Here is a 25,062-nt window from a genome sequence, read left to right on the forward strand (position 1 = left end):
ACATGAATGTATTTTTAAATTCCCAGAGGAACTGGCAGATTATTTTCCAGCAATGATTAGATCTTTCCGGAATTTTCTCGATGCTGAATGGCATCCAAACGGAAAGAATTCTGCGCGTGTATGTGTCGATCCTTCGCCGTCCACCTCCTCCAGCACGTTAGGCAACGATGTTGTCTTGTTGATGTCCTCACGAAAAATGATTGTGTCTCACCACCAGAATATCGCTTAAGTATGCTTTTTGTGTGTGATTGAATCGAGAGAAGGTGTGGTTTACGATGGCAATTTAGAAGGCAAACTAGAGGGGAATGAACTCTCTGAGCTCGGAACTTTCGGCGACTGAGCAATAATCGGTTGCGGGCGCATACAATATTGGATACGGAAATATCCTACTGATGGGGAAGAATAATCTTCAGAAGCTATCCTGTTAATTGCGATTGATTGAAAACTCACAAAACCAAATGTATTTGGTTACAGTGTTACATGGATAGAAAACATTCAAATATACTCTTTTTGACGTAGGACTACGTCTTTCATTTCTATACCGGGGTGTAAAATCAAAGTTTCGAAAACGAAAGCGTTACGCCGGACACCGAGATTTTGAGCGTTAATAGCTCTTAAACAACTGAACGAAATGGTATGATAAACACTTCATTCGAAAGATAAAATGTCTACGCGTTATATACTTGTTACTTTTTCATCTAAAAACTTGTTTCAATAGCCTTAAAATTGGTTTCAAAACAGGCTATTGAAATCACCAATCGGTATATAAGCGAGCGCCGCTCGTAAACCCACACAGTTATAATTGAACAGCGATTGGAGCATGTTGTCGCTGTTGTTGTGAAGCTCTTCGTTTATCATGAAAGCGCTGATGAACGGTGTCACCAAGAGCCTGTTTGTGTACCTTAGGCCAGAAGGGAATCCACCAGAAGGAGAGTGATGCCACGGTTCCGCTTGAAACATCGGAGCAGCCGCCACACATACATACACGCGCGGAACCCTCGTTCCGCGTTCCGCGTACCAGTTCCCCTGGGAATTGAAAAATACATTCATGCGAAAGAGTTTATTTTAATGTTTTCTATTCATACAACACTGCAACCAAATACATTTGGTTTTGTGATTTTTCAATCAATCGCAATTGACAGGAAAGCTTCTGAATATTATTTTTCCCCATCAGTAGATAATTTTCGTATCCAATATTGGATGCATAACATGAAAAACGGAAAATGTTACACATCGCGAAAATCATGTCATTTTCGAGCGATTATTTGCATCCTACTCATATATTGCTGCGACCAAATACATTTCGTTTTGGATTTTTCAATCAATTGCGATCAACGTAAGACCACGTCTTTCGGCAATTTATTAGAGGTGCAATGAATCTTTAGGAATTCCCGCTCTACGCGCACTGGCAAACGATGTTTACTCAACAGTTTCTCAAACGAGAAATGGGTGTTGTGAGAAAGGATTAGCGAACGTAAAAACGACAAACGGGAGAAAGAGATGTTTGAAGGTTGAAGGAAATTAGCAGAAAACATCTTCATTTTATCTTCCGAATAATGTGATTATCATAGTACTTCCTTTTGCCGGAAACAGATTAATAACGCTCAAAGGAGGAATCGAATCCTCCGAGGAAATACCCAGCGCAAATTAGAATCGACTATAGATTGCGCCATTAGTACACAAATAACTTTATAATGCAGTTTCATCAAAGTGATTTCTTCGATATGGGGAAATATTCACTACATCATGTCATGTATTTCATATTCTTCACTATCAAAATCCATATCCATGGCACCTATCGGTATCGAATTGTCATCGACAACACGATTTTCGCTAAATGCTCCCTTAAGTTCGGCCTGCAAAAAACTTTCCTGAACTCTAATACATCAAATTAGGAGCCCTGAAAAGGGCTGCTGATTATATGCTAAGCTAATAGCACGCTCTCCTCGGATACGATGGGCCAAGGACATCCTTGGGCATAATGTGACGCGCTTTGCGTGGATAGCACACAAATTGGTATCTTCGAATAGGCCTCCTGCAGTACCATAACCGCGAAGTTTGACGAGCAAGTCGGTTTTGAAGTTCCGGGCAATTCCACAAACCAAACGCTGCAAAGGTAGCTTGCGGATCAGCAGTTTGTTCGACCTCTGAAAGCGACGAATTTCACTTAAAGTTCCCGGTCGATAGCGATGTGGCTTCTTCACGCTTTCTGCGGCTGGTGCGCTTATCCGAGCTGCTTTCATGGTGCCTTACCACCGAAAGACTAACGAGCTATCTTCTTGGTCCCAAACAAACAAGTCCTCTTAGAGGCGAATGAACTGAAAAGTTTAAACCCTCTTAAAGCCAAAAAGAAGAAGAAGAAGAACAAGTCCTCACGGTGCGAGAGTAGAGTAAGAAATGAACGAAAGCAAAGGAAGCGTGATATTATATACCATAAGAGACTTGAATGTAAACCCCACCCTCTTTATTATATTCTTAGCTTAGCCTGAGAGAGAAAAGAATAACATCGAAGTAATTATACAGTAATGTATTTGAATCCGGACACTTTGTGTTACATTCAATATCATACCGCAGCCACAACATTTCGTGCATGCTGAATTAATACGATTGATTAGTAAGTATCAAGTAACTATCAGTAACTATATTAGTAACTATTAATCGCATAAATTGAACAAAAAAAACTGGAAGTGGGTTATATCTATGGTATAACCGCAAGGGTGACGTAGGACTCTCGTTGATATAGAGATCATTTGTATGAAGTTGAATCTGAATTCATTCTGAATGAATGAATATTTGGAGAACATCGAAAACGAGAGCGTTACGTTGGAGGCACAAGGTTTTATGTATCCAATATTGGATACGGAAATATCCTACTGATGGGGAAGAATAATCTTCAGAAGCTATCCTGTTGATTGCGATTGATTGAAAAACCACAAAACCAAATGTATTTGGTCACAGTGTTACATGGATAGAAAACATTCAATTAAACTCTTTCACATGAATATATTTTGAACATTCCCAGAGGAACTGGCAGATTATTTTCAGTAACGATTAGTTATTTCCACATTTTCCTCGATACTGGAAGCCCACCAGTGGTTAATGCCAACTCGATAACCACCTGTTAATAGCACTTGATTGAAACATATTTGGTCACAGTGTTACATGGATAGAAAACATTCAATTAAATTCTTTCACATGAATATATTTTGAAAATTCCCAAAGGAACTGGCAGATTATTTTCAGTAACGATTAGATATTTCCACATTTTCCTCGATACTGGAAGCCCACCAGTGGTTAATGCCAACTCGATAACCACCTGTTAATAGCACTTGATTGAAACATATTTGGTCACAGTGTTACATGGATAGAAAACATTCAATTAAACTCTTTCACATGAATATATTTTGAAAATTCCCAGAGGAACTGGCAGATTATTTTCAGTGACGATTAGTTATTTCCACATTTTCCTCGATACTGGAAGCCCACCAGTGGTTAATACCAACTCGATAACCACCTGTTAATAGCACTTGATTGAAACATATTTGGTCACAGTGTTACATGGATAGAAAACATTCAATTAAACTCTTTCACATGAATATATTTTGAAAATTCCCAAAGGAACTGGCAGATTATTTTCCAGCAATGATTAGATCTTTCCGGAACTTTCTCGATGCTGAATGGCATCCTAACGGAAAGAGTTCTGCGCGTGTATGTGTCGATCCTTCGCCGTCCACCTCCTCCAGCACGTTAGGCAACGATGTTGTCTTGTCGATGTCCTCACGAAAAATGAATGTGTCTCACCACCAGAATATCGCTTAAGTATGCTTTTTGTGTGTGATTGAATCGAGAGAAGGTGTGGTTTACGATGGCAATTTGGAAGGCAAACTAGAGGGGAATGAGCTCTCTGAGCTCGGAACTTTCGGCGACAGATTATTTTCAATAACGATTAGATATTTCCACATTTTCCTCGATACTGGAAGCCCACCAGTGGTTAATGCCAACTCGATAACCACCTGTTAATAGCACTTGATTGAAACATATTTGGTCACAGTGTAACATGGATAGAAAACATTCAATTAAACTCTTTCACATGAATATATTTTGAAAATTCCCAAAGGAACTGGCAGATTATTTTAAGTAACGATTAGATATTTCCACATTTTCCTCGATACTGGAAGACCACCAGTGGTTAATGCCAACTCGATAACCACCTGTTAATAGCACTTGATTGAAACATATTTGGTCACAGTGTAACATGGATAGAAAACATTCAATTAAACTCTTTCACATGAATATATTTTGAAAATTCCCAAAGGAACTGGCAGATTATTTTCAGTAACGATTAGATATTTCCACATTTTCCTCGATACTGGAAGCCCACCAGTGGTTAATGCCAACTCGATAACCACCTGTTAATAGCACTTGATTGAAACATATTTGGTCACAGTGTAACATGGATAGAAAACATTCAATTAAACTCTTTCACATGAATATATTTTGAAAATTCCCAAAGGAACTGGCAGATTATTTTAAGTAACGATTAGATATTTCCACATTTTCCTCGATACTGGAAGACCACCAGTGGTTAATGCCAACTCGATAACCACCTGTTAATAGCACTTGATTGAAACATATTTGGTCACAGTGTAACATGGATAGAAAACATTCAATTAAACTCTTTCACATGAATATATTTTGAAAATTCCCAGAGGAACTGGCAGATTATTTTCAGTAACGATTAGATATTTCCACATTTTCCTCGATACTGGAAGCCCACCAGTGGTTAATGCCAACTCGATAACCACCTGTTAATAGCCGCGCGTGTATGTGTGTGTAGCGATGTCTTCCCAGGGAACCGTTTGTGGCATCACTCTCCTCCTGATAGATTCCCTTCTGGCCTAGGGTGCACAAACAGGCTCTTGGTGACACCGTTCATCCGCGCTTTCATGATAAATAAAGAGCTTCACCGCAACAGCGACAACATGCTCCAATCGCTGTTCAATTAGAACTGAGTGGATTTCCGAGCGCCGCTCGCTTATATACCGATTGGTGATTTCAATAGCCTGTTTTGAAAGCAATTTTAAGACTATTGAAACAAGTTTTTGGATCAAAAAGTAACAAGTATATAACGCGTAGACATTTTATCTTTCGAATGAAGTGTTTATCATACCATTTCGTTCAGTTGTTTAGGAGCTATTAACGCTCAAAATCTCGGTCTCCGGCGTAACGCTTTCGTTTTCGAAACTTTGATTTTACACCCCGGTATAGAAATGAAAGACGTAGTCCTACGTCAAAATGTTATGGCTGTGGTATGATTTTGAATGTAATGCAGTGTCCGGATTCAAAAGCATTACTTCTTTTACAGTACAGTTAACTCAACTGAAAATTTTTCAGTTCGGCCTGCAAACACGAAATTAATTGGAAGAGTACAGCATAATGCATAGACGTGAGTATGAGCTTCCCCATCTCACATTCCAATAGGATTAATGGGCTTCCAAGTGGGCGCGCTACATACGGATACGTATGATTTCAATAACCTGTTTTCGAAGCTATCATTAAGCTATTGAAACAATTTTTCGAGTCAATAAATAGTAATGATATAACTCTTGGACATTTTATCTTTTGTATGAAATGATTATCATACTGTTCCGTTGATCCGAAGCAGAATGAATCACGCTTAACGAAGGAATGGAATGGAAAAATCTAATCGTTGCTGAAAAATAATCTGCCAGTTCCCGTAGGAATTGAAAAATACATTCATGCGAAAGAGTTTACTTTAATGTTTTCTATTCATGTAACACTGTGACCAAATATTGTTTAATCAAGTGCTATTAACAGGTGGTTATCGAGTTATCATTAACCACCGGTGGGCTTCAAGTATCGAGGAAAATCTGGAAAAATCTAATCGTTGCTGAAAAATAATCTGCCAGTTCCCCTGGGAATTGAAAAATACATTCATGTGAAAGAGTTTATTTTAATGTTTTCTAACCATATAACACAGCGACCAAATACATTTGATTTTGTAATTTTTCAACCAAGTGTAATTAGCAGGAAAGCTTCTGAAGGTTATTCTTCCCCATCAGTAGGATATTTTCGTATCCAATATTGTATGCGTACGCAACGGAAAATGTTTCGTTTCGCGAAAATTATATAATTTTCAATCGATTATTGCTCAGTCTCCGAAAGTTTCAAACTCAGAGAGTTCATTCCCCTCTAGTTTGCCTTCCAAATTGCTATCGTAAACCATACCTTCTCTCGATTCAATCGCGCACAAAAAGCATTTATTCTGGTGGTGAAACGATATTCTGGTGGTGAAACGATATTCTGGTGGTGAAACGCATTCGCTTAGAGGCGAATGAACTGAAAAGTTTAAAGCCTCTTTAATCCAACATCATCATCATGAAACGCATTCATTTTCCGTGAGGACATCGACAAGACAACATCGTTACTGAACGAGCTGAACTAGCTGGACGAGCTGAACGAGCTGAACGGCGAAGGATCGAGGGATCGAAGGATTCATTACCTGGCCTGACCTGACCTGAAACGCAATCAGTTTGTTTTAACTGTGAGGGAGCGCAGAAAAGCCGATCGATCAGAAGGAGAAGAGAAGGTGACCAGGAGAGTATCAGCATCGAAAAACGGTTCCCCGGGAAGACATCGAAGCAGCCGCCACACACACACATGCACGCGCGCAACTCTTTTCGTTTGCTGGTTATCGAGAAGAAACCTGGAAAGAAATGATCGTTGCTGAAAAATAATCTGCCAGTTCCCCTTGGAATTGAGAATTACATTCAAGCGAAAGAGTTTATTTTAATGTTTTCTATTCATATGATGCTGCGACCAAATACAATTGGTTTTGTGAGTTTTCAATCAAGTGAAGTTAGCAGGAAATCTTCTGAAGATTATCCTTGTGAAGAACCTTGTGCCTCCAACGTAACGCTCTCGTTTTCGAAGTCCCCCAAATATTCATTTACACATTCATTCAGAATGGATTTAGATTCAACTTCAAACAAATGATCTCTAAATCAACGATAGTCCTACGTCACCCTTGCGGTTATACCATAGATATAACCCACTTCCTGTTTTTGACGTAGGACTACGTCTTTCATTTCTATACCGGGGTGTAAAATCAAAGTTTCGAAAACGAAAGCGTTACGCCGGAGACCGAGATTTTGAGCGTTAATAGCTCCTAAACAACTGAACGAAATGGTATGATAAACAATTCATTCGAAAGATAAAATGTCTACGCGTTATATACTTGTTACTTTTTGATCCAAAAACTTGTTTCAATAGTCTTAAAATTGCTTTCAAAACAGGCTATTGAAATCACCAATCGGTATATAAGCGAGCGGCGCTCGGAAATCCACTCAGTTCTAATTGAACAGCGATTGGAGCATGTTGTCGCTGTTGCGGTGAAGCTCTTTATTTATCATGAAAGCGCGGATGAACGGTGTCACCAAGAGCCTGTTTGTGCACCCTATGCCAGAAGGGAACCTATCAGGAGGAGAGTGATGCCACAAACGGTTCCCTGGGAAGACATCGCTACACACACATACACGCGCGGCTATTAACAGGTGGTTATCGAGTTGGCATTAACCACTGGTGGGCTTCCAGTATCGAGGAAAATGTGGAAATATCTAATCGTTACTGAGAATAATCTGCCAGTTCCTCTGGGAATTTTCCAAATATATTCATGTGAAAGAGTTTAATTGAATGTTTTCTATCCATGTTACACTGTGACCAAATATGTTTCAATCAAGTGCTATTAACAGGTGGTTATCGAGTTGGCATTAACCAATGGTGGGCTTCCAGTATCGAGGAAAATGTGGAAATATCTAATCGTTACTGAAAATAATCTGCCAGTTCCTTTGGGAATTTTCAAAATATATTCATGTGAAAGAGTTTAATTGAATGTTTTCTATCCATGTAACACTGTGACCAAATACATTTGGTTTTGTGGTTTTTCAATCAATCGCAATTAACAGGATAGCTTCAGAAGATTATTCTTCCCCATCAGTAGGATATTTCCGTATCCAATATTGTATGCGCCCGCAATCGATTATTGCTCAGTCGCCGAAAGTTCCGAGCCCAGAGAGTTCATTCCCCTCTAGTTTGCCTTCCAAATTGCCATCGTAAACCACACCTTCTCTCGGTTCAATCACACACAAAAAGCATACTTAAGCGATATTCTGGTGGTGAGACACATTCATTTTTCGTGAGGACATCGACAAGACAACATCGTTGCCTAACGTGCTGGAGGAGGTGGACGGCGAAGGATCGACACATACACGCGCAGAGCTCTTTCCGTTAGGATGCCATTCAGCATCGAGAAAGTTCCGGAAAGATCTAATCATTTCTGGAAAATAATCTGCCAGTTCCTTTGGGAATTTTCAAAATATATTCATGTGAAAGAGTTTAATTGAATGTTTTCTATCCATGTAACACTGTGACCAAATATGTTTCAATCAAGTGCTATTAACAGGTGGTTATCGAGTTGGCATTAACCACTGGTGGGCTTCCAGTATCGAGGAAAATGTGGAAATATCTAATCGTTACTTAAAATAATCTGCCAGTTCCTTTGGGAATTTTCAAAATATATTCATGTGAAAGAGTTTAATTGAATGTTTTCTATCCATGTTACACTGTGACCAAATATGTTTCAATCAAGTGCTATTAACAGGTGGATATCGAGTTGGCATTAACCAATGGTGGGCTTCCAGTATTGAGGAAAATGTGGAAATATCTAATCGTTACTGAAAATAATCTGCCAGTTCCTTTGGGAATTGTCAAAATATATTCATGTGAAAGAGTTTAATTGAATGTTTTCTATCCACTGTTTTCTATAACACTGTGACCAAATACATTTGGTTTTGTGGTTTTTCAATCAATCGCAATTAACAGGATAGCTTCAGAAGATTATTCTTCCCCATCAGTAGGATATTTCCTTATCCAATATTGTATGCGCCCGCAATCGATTATTGCTCAGTCGCCGAAAGTTCCGAGCTCAGAGAGTTCATTCCCCTCTAGTTTGCCTTCCAAATTGCCATCGTAAACCACACCTTCTCTCGATTCAATCACACACAAAAAGCATACTTAAGCGATATTCTGGTGGTGAGACACATTCATTTTTCGTGAGGACATCGACAAGACAACATCGTTGCCTAACGTGCTGGAGGAGGTGGACGGCGAAGGATCGATACATACACGCGCAGAACTCTTTCCGTTAGGATGCCATTCAGCATCGAGAAAGTTCCGGAAAGATCTAATCATTGCTGGAAAATAATCTGCCAGTTCCTTTGGGAATTTTCAAAATATATTCATGTGAAAGAGTTTAATTGAATGTTTTCTATCCATGTTACACTGTGACCAAATATGTTTCAACCAAGTGCTATTAACAGGTGGTTATCGAGTTGGCATTAACCACTGGTGGGCTTCCAGTATCGAGGAAAATGTGGAAATATCTAATCGTTACTGAAAATAATCTGCCAGTTCCTTTGGGAATTTTCAAAATATATTCATGTGAATGAATTTAATTGAATGTTTTCTATCCATGTAACACTGTGACCAAATATGTTTTAATCAAGTGCTATTAACAGGTGGTTATCGAGTTGGCATTAACCACTGGTGGGCTTCCAGTATCGAGGAAAATGTGGAAATAACTAATCGTTACTGAAAATAATCTGCCAGTTCCTCTGGGAATTTTCAAAATATATTCATGTGAAAGAGTTTAATTGAATGTTTTCTATCCATGTAACACTGTGACCAAATATGTTTCAATCAAGTGCTATTAACAGGTGGTTATCGAATTAGCATTAACCACTGGTGGGTTTCCAGTATCGAGGAAAATGTGGAAATATCTAATCGTTACTGAAAATAATCCAATATTGGATGCATAAAACCTGGTGCCTTCAACGTAACGCTCTCGTTTTCGAAGTTCTCCAAATATTCATTCATTCAGAATGAATTCAGATTCAACTTCATACAAATGATCTCTAAATCAACGATAGTCCTACGTCACCCTTGCGGTTATACCATAGATATAACCCACTTCCTGTTTTTTTATCCAAAATATATATTTTTATTAAGGCTCATATGGCGTCAACCTGTCGGGGCCGGGAGTTCAATATTTCGACAATGTTTGCCTTATAACTATGTTAGTAATATGTAACCGATTACTCTATAAACTCTTTCACGTGAATGTATTTTTAAATTCCCAGAGGAACTGGCAGATTATTTTCAGTAACGATTAGATATTTCCACATTTTCCTCGATACTGGAAGCCCACCAGTGGTTAATACTAACTCGATAACCATCTGTTAATAGCACTTGATTGAAACATATTTGGTCACAGTGTTACATGGATAGAAAACATTAAACATTCCTCGTCGATTATTTACGAGACGGACACACATTGTCCGTCCTCCGCTACAATATCGAAGCTGGAAAGTTTTTTTTCCCCTCCGCCAAAGTGATTTTTGGTTGTTTTGACGTAGGACTACGTCTTTCATTTCTATACCGGGGTGTAAAATCAAAGTTTCGAAAACGAAAGCGTTACGCCGGACACCGAGATTTTGAGCGTTAATAGCTCTTAAACAACTGAACGAAATGGTATGATAAACACTTCATTCGAAAGATAAAATGTCTACGCGTTATATACTTGTTACTTTTTCATCTAAAAACTTGTTTCAATAGCCTTAAAATTGGTTTCAAAACAGGCTATTGAAATCACCAATCGGTATATAAGCGAGCGCCGCTCGTAAACCCACTCAGTTATAATTGAACAGCGATTGGAGCATGTTGTCGCTGTTGTTGTGAAGCTCTTCGTTTATCATGAAAGCGCTGATGAACGGTGTCACCAAGAGCCTGTTTGTGTACCTTAGGCCAGAAGGGAATCCACCAGAAGGAGAGTGATGCCACGGTTCCGCTTGAAACATCGGAGCAGCCGCCACACATACATACACGCGCGGAACCCTCGTTCCGCGTTCCGCGTACCAGTTCCCCTGGGAATTGAAAAATACATTCATGCGAAAGAGTTTATTTTAATGTTTTCTATTCATACAACACTGCAACCAAATACATTTGGTTTTGTGATTTTTCAATCAATCGCAATTGACAGGAAAGCTTCTGAATATTATTTTTCCCCATCAGTAGATAATTTTCGTATCCAATATTGGATGCATAACATGAAAAACGGAAAATGTTACACATCGCGAAAATCATGTCATTTTCGAGCGATTATTTGCATCCTACTCATATATTGCTGCGACCAAATACATTTCGTTTTGGATTTTTCAATCAATTGCGATCAACGTAAGACCACGTCTTTCGGCAATTTATTAGAGGTGCAATGAATCTTTAGGAATTCCCGCTCTACGCGCACTGGCAAACGATGTTTACTCAACAGTTTCTCAAACGAGAAATGGGTGTTGTGAGAAAGGATTAGCGAACGTAAAAACAGGAAGTGGGTTATATCTATGGTATAACCGCAAGGGTGACGTAGGACTATCGTTGATTTAGAGATCATTTGTATGAAGTTGAATCTGAATTCATTCTGAATGAATGAATATTTGGAGAACTTCGAAAACGAGAGCGTTACGTTGGAGGCACAAGGTTTTATGCATCCAATATTGGATACGGAAATATCCTACTGATGGGGAAGAATAATCTTCAGAAGCTATCCTGTTGATTGCGATTGATTGAAAAACCACAAAACCAAATGTATTTGGTCACAGTGTTACATGGATAGAAAACATTCAATTAAACTCTTTCACATGAATATATTTTGAAAATTCCCAAAGGAACTGGCAGATTATTTTCAGTAACGATTAGATATTTCCACATACTGGAAGCCCACCAGTGGTTAATGCCAACTCGATAACCACCTGTTAATAGCACTTTATTGAAACATATTTGGTCACAGTGTTACATGGATAGAAAACATTCAATTAAACTCTTTCACATGAATATATTTTGAAAATTCCCAGAGGAACTGGCAGATTATTTTCAGTAACGATTAGTTATTTCCACATTTTCCTCGATACTGGAAGCCCACCAGTGGTTAATACCAACTCGATAACCACCTGTTAATAGCACTTGATTGAAACATATTTGGTCACAGTGTTACATGGATAGAAAACATTCAATTAAACTCTTTCACATGAATATATTTTGAAAATTCCCAAAGGAGCTGGCAGATTATTTTCAGTAACGATTAGATATTTCCACATTTTCCTCGATACTGGAAGCCCACCAGTGGTTAATGCCAACTCGATAACCACCTGTTAATAGCACTTGATTGAAACATATTTGGTCACAGTGTTACATGGATAGAAAACATTCAATTAAACTCTTTCACATGAATATATTTTGAAAATTCCCAGAGGAACTGGCAGATTATTTTCAGTAACGATTAGTTATTTCCACATTTTCCTCGATACTGGAAGCCCACCAGTGGTTAATGCCAACTCGATAACCACCTGTTAATAGCACTTGATTAAAACATATTTGGTCACAGTGTTACATGGATAGAAAACATTCAATTAAATTCATTCACATGAATATATTTTGAAAATTCCCAAAGGAACTGGCAGATTATTTTCAGTAACGATTAGATATTTCCACATACTGGAAGCCCACCAGTGGTTAATGCCAACTCGATAACCACCTGTTAATAGCACTTGATTGAAACATATTTGGTCACAGTGTTACATGGATAGAAAACATTCAATTAAACTCTTTCACATGAATATATTTTGAAAATTCCCAGCGGAACTGACAGATTATTTTCAGTAACGATTAGTTATTTCCACATTTTCCTCGATACTGGAAGCCCACCAGTGGTTAATACCAACTCGATAACCACCTGTTAACAGCACTTGATTAAAACATATTTGGTCACAGTGTTACATGGATAGAAAACATTCAATTAAACTCTTTCACATGAATATATTTTGAAAATTCCCAAAGGAACTGGCAGATTATTTTCCAGCAATGATTAGATCTTTCCGGAACTTTCTCGATGCTGAATGGCATCCTAACGGAAAGATTTCTGCGCGTGTATGTGTCGATCCTTCGCCGTCCACCTCCTCCAGCACGTTAGGCAACGATGTTGTCTTGTCGATGTCCTCACGAAAAATTAATGTGTCTCACGTTTCTTTCACGTTTCTTTGTTTTTAAGAGGCTTTAAACTTTGCAGTTCATTCGCCTCCAGCCCAGTGAAGAGCCACAATAAAACCAGTCCAGAGGGGACTGGCGAAAGGGAAACCAACAAAATCACTCATCAGACCTGTCCGCTCGACTCTCGGTTAAAGAAGAAGGTAGGAAGGGATCCTATGCTTCATAAGATATTTAATATATGCTGTAAAGAAAAGTAAAAATTTACTGATCCGAGGACCAAAGCAGTAACGAAGCACAAGTGACCTAGCGAAAGGCGTGTTCCAAAGCCAAAAAACAAAACGGCCCCTCTCAGGAGGATAGGAAGGAAAGGAGTGGAAAGGATTTGGGTGGGATTAGTGGATTGGGAGGGGGTGGGAGTGGTATGGGAAGGAAAGAGGGGAGGAGTAGGTGTGGGGTGGGGTGAAATGAAATGAAATACAGTTTGAATAGATAATAAAATATAGTGGTTTTGAATTTAATGGTATATAGTATAGCTGAAAAATGGAGAGGTTTATTTAATGAATTTATTCTCCTTGGTGAGTGTGGCTGTAGGAATAGGAAGTTGATTAAAGTATAATGTAATGGATAGAAGATAGATGTGGGTATGAAAGTATATATTATATTATTTGTTATTTAATATTATTGAATGCGTGTATATACATGTATGAATACCTTCCTTCCGACCCGTACATACATGTGTATACACACATAAACACGCATACATGACTGTGAAGTGGCGAACTTTAATAAGCACTTTCCAAGGTATTTAGTATTTCGGTTTAGATTTTACCAAAGAAGTCGGTTTCTTTCAGAAACGCAATTAAATTGGTTTCTTGGGTCTCGTCTCTACTGAGGATATCTCGGAGACTCTGACCTATGTTGTGTCGGACTCGAGCATCTTTGGTATGTTGACATTCAAGTAAAAGATGGCTAACGGAAACCGGAGCTTCGTTGCAAGCACATTGGGGTTTTTCGGCTCTGCAGAACAAGTGTGAGTGGGTGAAGTTAGTGTGCCCAATTCGAAGACGGGTAAGGACTTGCCTTTCCCTACTATTGAGGCGGTCATCCCAAGGGAGAGTGGAGTTTTTAATTTTATGAAGATGAGTGGGACGGCTGTTTATCCAGCCTATGTCCCAGCTTTCACGGACTTGCTGTTTTACCCAGCGGACAATGTCAGATGGAGGACAGGGCATGTCTGGGGGATCTATTTTGCTGCCCTTGCCGGCCAGTATGTCGGCGGCTGTGTTTCCACGGATTCCTGAGTGACCAGGAACCCAGCAGAAGGAGATGTTTTTATTTGAAGCAGCCTCTTCTGTTTGCTTAATCCATGGGTGTTTGCTGTTTCCACTCAGAAGATCGTGGAGACAGCTAGCTGAGTCTGAGAATATTGTGGTAGGAAGAAACTCATGGGTGCATTCTTGGGTAGCTATTAAAAGGGCGAAAGCTTCCGCACTGAAGATGGAGCATTGCGGTGGAAGAGAAAAGCTACCAGTGTATCTACTCTCAAAGACTCCACATCCAACTCCATCGGCACTGACTGAACCATCTGTGTATACCTGGTGGTTGATTTGAAAATTGGATGCAACGAGGTTATTGAAGCAGGCTTTGACTTTTGGAGAAGGGTCTCCCGCTCGAACTGTCTTGAGAAGTTCAAGGTTAATGTTCGGCGGTTTGACGTTCCAATTTCTTCCCGTCGCAGATGAACGTTCACATATATCGGGAAGATCTTTGTTCGTGAGATTTTTGAACCATGTTTTAGCTCTATGTATTAATGGGACATTGTGGTCGCTTTCGGGGAGTGACAAGTGACGGATGGCTTTATTCGTGATGGCTTTTGTTACCAGGTGGGTGAAGGGAAGTTGCCCACTTTCTGCCATTACAGCAAGAGTAGGACTGGTGGGAAAAGCGCCAATTGCGAGCCGAATTGCTTTATTGTAAATTGGTTGAATGGTGTTTAACACCCTGTCCCCTCCACGGCTGAAGGTGCCTATTCCGTAAAGGATTTGTGGGACCAACCAAACATTTACAACATTTAGCAACGTCTTTCTATGACCAGAGGCTAGGTTGCCTGCGATAGACTTGATGATGTTCAATTTCTTTCTGGTGGCTATTTTGGTCTTTTGGGAATGTGATAGGAAGTTGAGTTTCTTGTCGAAAGTAACCCCTAGTATTTTCAATGTCCTCATTGTAGGGATCGGGATTTTGTTGAGCTGAAGATAGGTTCTCCTTCTGAGAGCTTTTCCGATATGTATGTGTTTGGATTTCTCCGGGGAAATTTTAAAACCTGTTTTTAGAGCCCAGTTTTGGATGGAGTCTAAGGTTTTTTGAAGCCTCTTTCTCTGAATTAAGCCGAAGCAGCTCGTAGAGATAAGAGTGATGTCATCTGCATAGACTATGACCTTTATATGGTCCGGGATAATCTCGAATAGAGATTGCATGGCAATGTTGAAGAGGGTTGGTGAAAGTGCTGAGCCTTGTGGGAAGCCGTTTTCTGGGATTTTTAGAGAAGATTGGTGGTTGTTAATAACGGTTTTGAAAGACCGGTTTTCTAGAAAACTTTTAACGAAGAGACCTAATCTCCCACGAATCCCCCAGTCGAAAAGGCTTTTCAGCACTGGGTACCTCCATGCCCGATCGAAGGCCTTGGATAAATCCAGGGAAACAATATCAATGTGGTGTAATTTTTCAGTTGCGTCGTCTAGGATTTTTTCGATTGCTACAAGGCAATCTTCTGTACCTTTTCCCGCACGGAAGGCGAATTGTCTGGGATCAATCAGCTTATTTGACTCTAGAAAAGTCGTTAAGCGTCGATTGACCATTTTTTCCAAGACTTTCCCAACACAACTTAGGAGAGTGATGGGGCGGAAATTGTCAAGAAGATGGTTGTTCATGTCTGGTTTCGGGATACAGATCATTAAACCCTCTTTCCAGCAACTGGGGAGGGTTCCACTGTCCCAGACTTTGTTGAGGAGCTTCAGAAGTGCTTTTTTCCCGAGATGGGGTAGATTCTTAAGCATAGGGTAGCTGATGTCATCAGGTCCTGTGGATCCTTGTTTGACTTTGTTCAGTACCCAATCGAGCTCTTTGAGGGAGAGGTTTTTGTTGAAGTCAAATTCCACATCGGTATGAAAATCGATGGGAATTCTTTCGCATTCCGTTTTGTGGGTTAGAAAGGTTTGGTCGTAGTTTTGATTGGAGGAGGCGGAAGCAAAGAAATCTCCAAACGCCTCGGCGATGATTTTCCGGTCATTGGTGTATTGACCGTTAATTAGAAGATTATATTCTTTGCTTCTTTTCTTTCCATGAAGCCTGCCAATCTTACTCCATAACTCCTTTGTTGACGCGTTGGGATTAATTTCGCTGACGAATTTAACCCAACTGTTGTGCTTGGCTGTGTTGATAGCAGTCTTAGCTTCTTTGCGAGCCCTTTGGAACTCTGCAAGCAGAGTGGGTCTCAGTGGGCTGTCCGGATGGGCCTTTCTTAATTTGCGTAGGGCCTTACGTCGACCTTTGATCGCTGCCTTCAGCTCAGGCGACCACCATGGGACACATTTCCTGCCAGGGATGCCACTGGTTCTGGGGATGTGCACCATTGCAACTTCTAGGACAACTTTGGAGAATTCCTTGGCTGTCCAATCTCGTTTAGCGGAGAGGCGGTTTTCAATGTCAAACTGATAGCCAGCCCAGTCAGCGTATTCAAATTTCCATCTTGGCCTTGTTGAAAACTCTGGAGAAGTTTGGCCGAAGGAAGTGAAGATTGGAAAATGATCGCTTCCGCAAGTATCATCGTGGATGTTCCAAGAAAGTTTTGAAGATAGTTTGTCTGATACTATAGTGAGATCGATGGCTGAAGTAGTACCAGAATAATGGATTCTGGTGTGTTGGCCGTTGTTAAGAAGGAGAAGAGAATGGTCGGATATGAAATCCTCAATGATGGATCCTTTTCGATCGAGGTATGCACCTCCCCAGGCGTATGAGTGGGCGTTGAAATCACCCATAAGCATGATTGGGGCGGGAAGTTGGGCGAACAGATGGTCCAGTTGGCCGCGTAGAGTGTTCGGATCGGAATCATTAGTGATGTAGATGCTAACGACGGTGATTGGAAAGGGGTGTTTAATGCGCACTACCACTGCCTGAAGATCAGTGGTAATGGGAAGAAGATCATGTGGAGTGCCATCTTTGATTGCGATTGCAACTCCGTTTTTTGAGGGGTTGGGACCCTCTTTGAAGTATGTGATATATTTTGAGATGAAGTGTTTATCGAAGTTGTTTGGAGTCATAGTTTCTTGAAGGGCTATGACTGTGGGATTAGAGTTTGAAATAAGCATTTTCAGTTCTAGAATATTTCGTCGGATACTTCTGATGTTCCATTGTATCCCGAATTTCTGTGTTGGAGTGAATGTGTTGGTGTTTTTGACTCTAATTCCTAAGTCTTAATTGTGTGTATGTTTGAACTATTCAAAGAGAATTAGTTCGATGGTCCTTTACCCTTGGAAAGAGAAGCTTTCTTTGAGGTATTGGTGTTGTTTTTGTTTGGTGTAGAAGTCTTTGGAGTGTTTGTTGTGTTTGTGTTGTTTTTTGTTGAATGTGCGTTTCTGTTGTTGTTATTGTTGTTTTTTGTTTGATATGTGTTGTTATTGTTGTTGTTGTTTTCTGTTGGGGTTGTATTGTTATTTGTTGTTGGTGTCTGTCTTTGTTCATTCTTAGTTCTTTTCTTGTCCTTGTTTGTTTGGGTCTCATCTTCAGATTTTTGATCTGACTCTGAGGATGATCCTTTAGTTATTTTTCTTTTGTTTTTGTTTTTGTTTGGAACATCAGACGTATCCATAGAAATGACTGATTCGCTTTCGGATTCAGTTGATGAACTACCAGTTGTTGAATCTGTCATGGTTGTATCGAATGTAGTGTCATTTGGGGGGGTGCTTTCGCGACTAGAAGTGGCCGAAACGGCCGAGGCGCAGTTACATTTGCAGTTACATGTGGGTGCTGGCTTTTGCAAGTTGGTGAGTCTGTTTTGCAGAACACTTGCGAATGAAGAGCCATTGTTTTGTAGTTGAAACTGTTCCTTTGCCTCTTTGTGTGAAATTCCATTATCGATTCTGATTCTGGTAATTTTATTTTCATTTTGCCATACGGGACAATTCCTACTGGAAGAGGAGTGGTTTCCTTGGCAGTTGACACAAAAAGCTGAAGCATTGCAAACTATGTTTGCTTCTGTTTTTTGTTCCAGATGTTCTTGGCCGCAGTTTCTGCAAAGCGGATTTTCGCGCTTGCATCGCTTGGTCGTATGCCCAAATTTATAGCATTTGTAGCACTGCATGGGATTAGGGTAGAAGTTTCTAGTCCCGACTCGGATGAACCCGAAATAAATGAAATCGGGAACAACCGTTCCACGAATGGTCAAAATTAAGGTTGCCGTTGGGACAACAATGTTGTTATCCTTCCTGGTAATACGCTTGACATCGATCACACCTTGATCGGAAAGCTCAGTAACCAGTACGGATTCTTTGATGTCAATGACATCACGGCAAGTGACAACGCATTTGCGTTGATTTAATGTTGGGTGAAAGATAACTTCAACAGGGGTTTCATCTATCAATTTAGTTATTGAAAGGAGCTTACCAATAATATCCTTGTCCTTGGTTGTAAGAATATACTGCGTCCTCTTTTTTTCGTCTCGTTGTGGTCTCGCGCTGTTAAATTTATCCCCCGCAACGTTGGAGATAGTTTTACTAACTATGAACGGATTGGAAGGGATCACGTTCTCTCCTGTTGCACGAAGGAGCAGAATCTGCAAATTGCCGTTGAGTGGGTCGGCCCACTTTGGAGAGGTACGTTGGGTAGGTTTCCCTTCGTACAGGTTTGTAGCCCGGCCTTGAGGAGGCCCGGAGCTACTGGAAGCCATTTTGTTGTCGGCTACACCCTAGGTATAGCCGACAAGTGGGTTTCACTTTGCACTAAAGCACTGAGTTATTCTTGTGAGGGCTTGACACTTGGGGATATGTTCCCAGAAGATACTACTTTTTGTACAAGAGCACTTGAAAAACCACCAATATCGCGGGTAAACTTTTGGAATTATTCCCTCTTGTCACTTCACAGTCCGTACGCGTGCGTCTTCTTTTTAAATTTTATTTTATTTTGTAAACACTAAGCACTACTTTTAAAATTGGCAACACTGCCAGAAAAGAAAAAGGGGGCGTGGCGTCAGTGACGCCGCAAAAGCGCGCGCTTTTCCGGTTCACCGGTAGGCGCCCGCTCCTCACGGTCGAAACGAACTGTTGTTTCCTGCTTCTTTTTCTGCTGCCACACTAAAACCGATGAAATCGCTCCTTTCGAAAACGCCGGGGGGGGACGTCCTAGTCCGCTTGTCCAAAACGTCCAACTGCTAAGCTGAAAATAAAAGCGACCTTCTCGGTCGGAGGTTAAAATCAGTATGATGTGTCTCACCACCAGAATATCGCTTAAGTATGCTTTTTGTGTGTGATTGAATCGAGAGAAGGTGTGGTTTACAATGGCAATTTGGAAGGCAAACTAGAGGGGAATGAACTCTCTGAGCTCGGAACTTTCGGCGACTGAGCAATAATCGATTGCGGGCGCATACAATATTGGATACGGAAATATCCTACTGATTTTTTTTTTTTTTCCAAAATATATATTTTTATAAAGGCTCATATGGCGTTAGCCTCACGGGGCCGGGAGTTCAATACTTTGACAATTTTTCTTATTATCTATGTTAGTAATATGTAACCGATTACTCGCGGTTGGCTCGAGGTTAGTATTACAAGTGTTTTCGTAATTGGGATGTTGCTGTCTCCAATGCTCTGTACGTGTGCCCGACACGGGATACTTCCTATTGGGATGCAGCTGACCTTTAATCAGCAACGCCCCCCTAGTCTGTACCTCATATCTAGCGTGGTGCGTCTTTCTCGACTCGAGGAATCCAGGATAGAATGGTCACTAGCCGGCGCAATCATCAGTTCGTGTAGAGTTGTCATGAGCGGTACAACCTTTGGCTTTTGTTGAATGATCAGTGGACTGCACAACCTTTGGCCCGTGTGTCTGTAAAGAGTGTGTGTATGTATTGCCGCGACTAAGTAAAAGTTTATCGATCGGATAGGAGGGATATGAAACGGGGACACAACGAAGGAAACATCATTAAACGTTGACATCGGCGTTTCTGAGGAACAGGTATAGATGAAGCAGAAGATCAGGTTCACGGCTACCTAAGATATCCCGGACGGGGATCTCCGATTGTCTGCCTTGTGCTCTCAGTGCTCTAGAGAGCTGAGAGCGAGCAGCATGGAACCGGATACACGACCAGACAACATGCTCGATGTCGTGGTAGCCATCGCCACAATCACAAAGATTGTTTGCTGCGAGCCCAATGCGATAGAGATGCGCGATTAGGTTGTAGTGATTGGACATAAGCCGAGATATCATCCTACTGATGGGGAAGAATAATCTTCTGAAGCTATCCTGTTAATTGCGATTGATTGAAAAACCACAAAACCAAATGTATTTGGTCACAGTGTTACATGGATAGAAAACATTCAATTAAACTCTTTCACATGAATATATTTTGAAAATTCCCAAAGGAACTGGCAGATTATTTTCAGTAACGATTAGATATTTCCACATTTTCCTCGATACTGGAAGCCCACCAGTGGTTAATGCCAACTCGATAACCACTTGTTAATAGCACTTGATTGAAACATATTTGATCACAGTGTTACATGGATAGAAAACATTCAATTAAACTCTTTCACATGAATATATTTTGAAAATTCCCAAAGGAACTGGCAGATTATTTTCAGTAACGATTAGATATTTCCACATTTTCCTCGATACTGGAAGCCCACCAGTGGTTAATGCCAACTCGATAACCACTTGTTAATAGCACTTGATTGAAACATATTTGGTCACAGTGTTACATGGATAGAAAACATTCAATTAAACTCTTTCACATGAATATATTTTGAAAATTCCCAAAGGAACTGGCAGATTATTTTCAGTAACGATTAGATATTTCCACATTTTCCTCGATACTGGAAGCCCACCAGTGGTTAATGCCAACTCGATAACCACTTGTTAATAGCACTTGATTGAAACATATTTGATCACAGTGTTACATGGATAGAAAACATTCAATTAAACTCTTTCACATGAATATATTTTGAAAATTCCCAAAGGAACTGGCAGATTATTTTCAGTAACGATTAGATATTTCCACATTTTCCTCGATACTGGAAGCCCACCAGTGGTTAATGCAAACTCGATAACCACCTGTTAATAGCACTTGATTGAAACATATTTGGTCACAGTGTAACATGGATAGAAAACATTCAATTAAACTCTTTCACATGAATATATTTTGAAAATTCCCAAAGGAACTGGCAGATTATTTTCAGTAACGATTAGATATTTCCACATTTTCCTCGATACTGGAAGCCCACCAGTGGTTAATGCCAACTCGATAACCACTTGTTAATAGCACTTGATTGAAACATATTTGATCACAGTGTTACATGGATAGAAAACATTCAATTAAACTCTTTCACATGAATATATTTTGAAAATTCCCAAAGGAACTGGCAGATTATTTTCAGTAACGATTAGATATTTCCACATTTTCCTCGATACTGGAAGCCCACCAGTGGTTAATGCCAACTCGATAACCACTTGTTAATAGCACTTGATTGAAACATATTTGGTCACAGTGTTACATGGATAGAAAACATTCAATTAAACTCTTTCACATGAATATATTTTGAAAATTCCCAAAGGAACTGGCAGATTATTTTCAGTAACGATTAGATATTTCCACATTTTCCTCGATACTGGAAGCCCACCAGTGGTTAATGCCAACTCGATAACCACTTGTTAATAGCACTTGATTGAAACATATTTGATCACAGTGTTACATGGATAGAAAACATTCAATTAAACTCTTTCACATGAATATATTTTGAAAATTCCCAAAGGAACTGGCAGATTATTTTCAGTAACGATTAGATATTTCCACATTTTCCTCGATACTGGAAGCCCACCAGTGGTTGATGCAAACTCGATAACCACCTGTTAATAGCACTTGATTGAAACATATTTGGTCACAGTGTAACATGGATAGAAAACATTCAATTAAACTCTTTCACATGAATATATTTTGAAAATTCCCAGAGGAACTGGCAGATTATTTTCAGTAACGATTAGATATTTCCACATTTTCTTCGATACTGGAAGCCCACCAGTGGTTAATGCCAACTCGATAACCACCTGTTAATAGCCGCGCGTGTATGTGTGTGTAGCGATGTCTTCCCAGGGAACCGTTTGTGGCATCACTCTCCTCCTGATAGATTCCCTTCTGGCCTAGGGTGCACAAACAGGCTCTTGGTGACACCGTTCATCCGCGCTTTCATGATAAATAAAGAGCTTCACCGCAACAGCGACAACATGCTCCAATCGCTGTTCAATTAGAACTGAGTGGAATTCCGAACGCCGCTCGCTTATATACCGATTGGTGATTTCAATAGCCTGTTTTGAAAGCAATTTTAAGACTATTGAAACAAGTTTTTGGATCAAAAAGTAACAAGTATATAACGCGTAGACATTTTATCTTTCGAATGAAGTATTTATCATACCATTTCGTTCAGTTGTTTAGGAGCTATTAACGCTCAAAATCTCGGTCTCCGGCGTAACGCTTTCGTTTTCGAAACTTTGATTTTACACCCCGGTATAGAAATGAAAGACGTAGTCCTACGTCAAAACGACAAACGGGAGAAAGAGATGTTTGAAGGTTGAAGGAAATTAGCAGAAAACATCTTCATTTTATCTTCCGAATAATGTGATTATCATAGTACTTCCTTTTGCCGGAAACAGATTAATAACGCTCAAAGGAGGAATCGAATCCTCCGAGGAAATACCCAGCGCAAATTAGAATCGACTATAGATTGCGCCATTAGTACACAAATAACTTTATAATGCAGTTTCATCAAAGTGATTTCTTCGATACGGGGAAATATTCACTGCATCATGTCATGTATTTCATATTCTTCACTATCAAAATCCATATCCATGGCACCTATCGGTATCGAATTGTCATCGACAACACGATTTTCGCTAAATGCTCCCTTCAGTTCGGCCCGCAAAAAACTTTCCTGAACTCTAATACATCAAATTAGGAGCCCTGAAAAGGGCTGCTGATTATATGCTAAGCTAATAGCACGCTCTCCTCGGATACGATGGGCCAAGGACATCCTTGGGCATAATGTGACGCGCTTTGCGTGGATAGCACACAAATTGGTATCTTCGAATAGGCCTCCTGCAGTACCATAACCGCGAAGTTTGACGAGCAAGTCGGTTTTGAAGTTCCGGGCAATTCCACAAACCAAACGCTGCAAAGGTAGCTTGCGGATCAGCAGTTTGTTCGACCTCTGAAAGCGACGAATTTCACTTAAAGTTCCCGGTCGATAGCGATGTGGCTTCTTCACGCTTTCTGCGGCTGGTGCGCTTATCCGAGCTGCTTTCATGGTGCCTTACCACCGAAAGACTAACGAGCTGTCTTCTTGGTCCCAAACAAACAAGTCCTCTTAGAGGCGAATGAACTGAAAAGTTTAAACCCTCTTAAAGCCAAAAAGAAGAAGAAGAAGAACAAGTCCTCACGGTGCGAGAGTAGAGTAAGAAATGAACGAAAGCAAAGGAAGCGTGATATTATATACCATAAGAGACTTGAATGTAAACCCCACCCTCTTTATTATATTCTTAGCTTAGCCTGAGAGAGAAAAGAATAACATCGAAGTAATTATACAGTAATGTATTTGAATCCGGACACTTTGTGTTACATTCAATATCATACCGCAGCCACAACATTTCGTGCATGCTGAATTAATACGATTGATTAGTAAGTATCAAGTAACTATCAGTAACTATATTAGTAACTATTAATCGCATAAATTGAACATGAAAAAAAAAACTGGAAGTGGGTTATATCTATGGTATAACCGCAAGGGTGACGTAGGACTCTCGTTGATATAGAGATCATTTGTATGAAGTTGAATCTGAATTCATTCTGAATGAATGAATATTTGGAGAACATCGAAAACGAGAGCGTTACGTTGGAGGCACAAGGTTTTATGTATCCAATATTGGATACGGAAATATCCTACTGATGGGGAAGAATAATCTTCAGAAGCTATCCTGTTGATTGCGATTGATTGAAAAACCACAAAACCAAATGTATTTGGTCACAGTGTTACATGGATAGAAAACATTCAATTAAACTCTTTCACATGAATATATTTTGAACATTCCCAGAGGAACTGGCAGATTATTTTCAGTAACGATTAGTTATTTCCACATTTTCCTCGATACTGGAAGCCCACCAGTGGTTAATGCCAACTCGATAACCACCTGTTAATAGCACTTGATTGAAACATATTTGGTCACAGTGTTACATGGATAGAAAACATTCAATTAAATTCTTTCACATGAATATATTTTGAAAATTCCCAAAGGAACTGGCAGATTATTTTCAGTAACGATTAGATATTTCCACATTTTCCTCGATACTGGAAGCCCACCAGTGGTTAATGCCAACTCGATAACCACCTGTTAATAGCACTTGATTGAAACATATTTGGTCACAGTGTTACATGGATAGAAAACATTCAATTAAACTCTTTCACATGAATATATTTTGAAAATTCCCAGAGGAACTGGCAGATTATTTTCAGTGACGATTAGTTATTTCCACATTTTCCTCGATACTGGAAGCCCACCAGTGGTTAATACCAACTCGATAACCACCTGTTAATAGCACTTGATTGAAACATATTTGGTCACAGTGTTACATGGATAGAAAACATTCAATTAAACTCTTTCACATGAATATATTTTGAAAATTCCCAAAGG

Source organism: Toxorhynchites rutilus, chromosome 1 (genome assembly GCF_029784135.1).
Source record: "Toxorhynchites rutilus septentrionalis strain SRP chromosome 1, ASM2978413v1, whole genome shotgun sequence".
Taxonomy (NCBI): domain Eukaryota; kingdom Metazoa; phylum Arthropoda; class Insecta; order Diptera; family Culicidae; genus Toxorhynchites; species Toxorhynchites rutilus.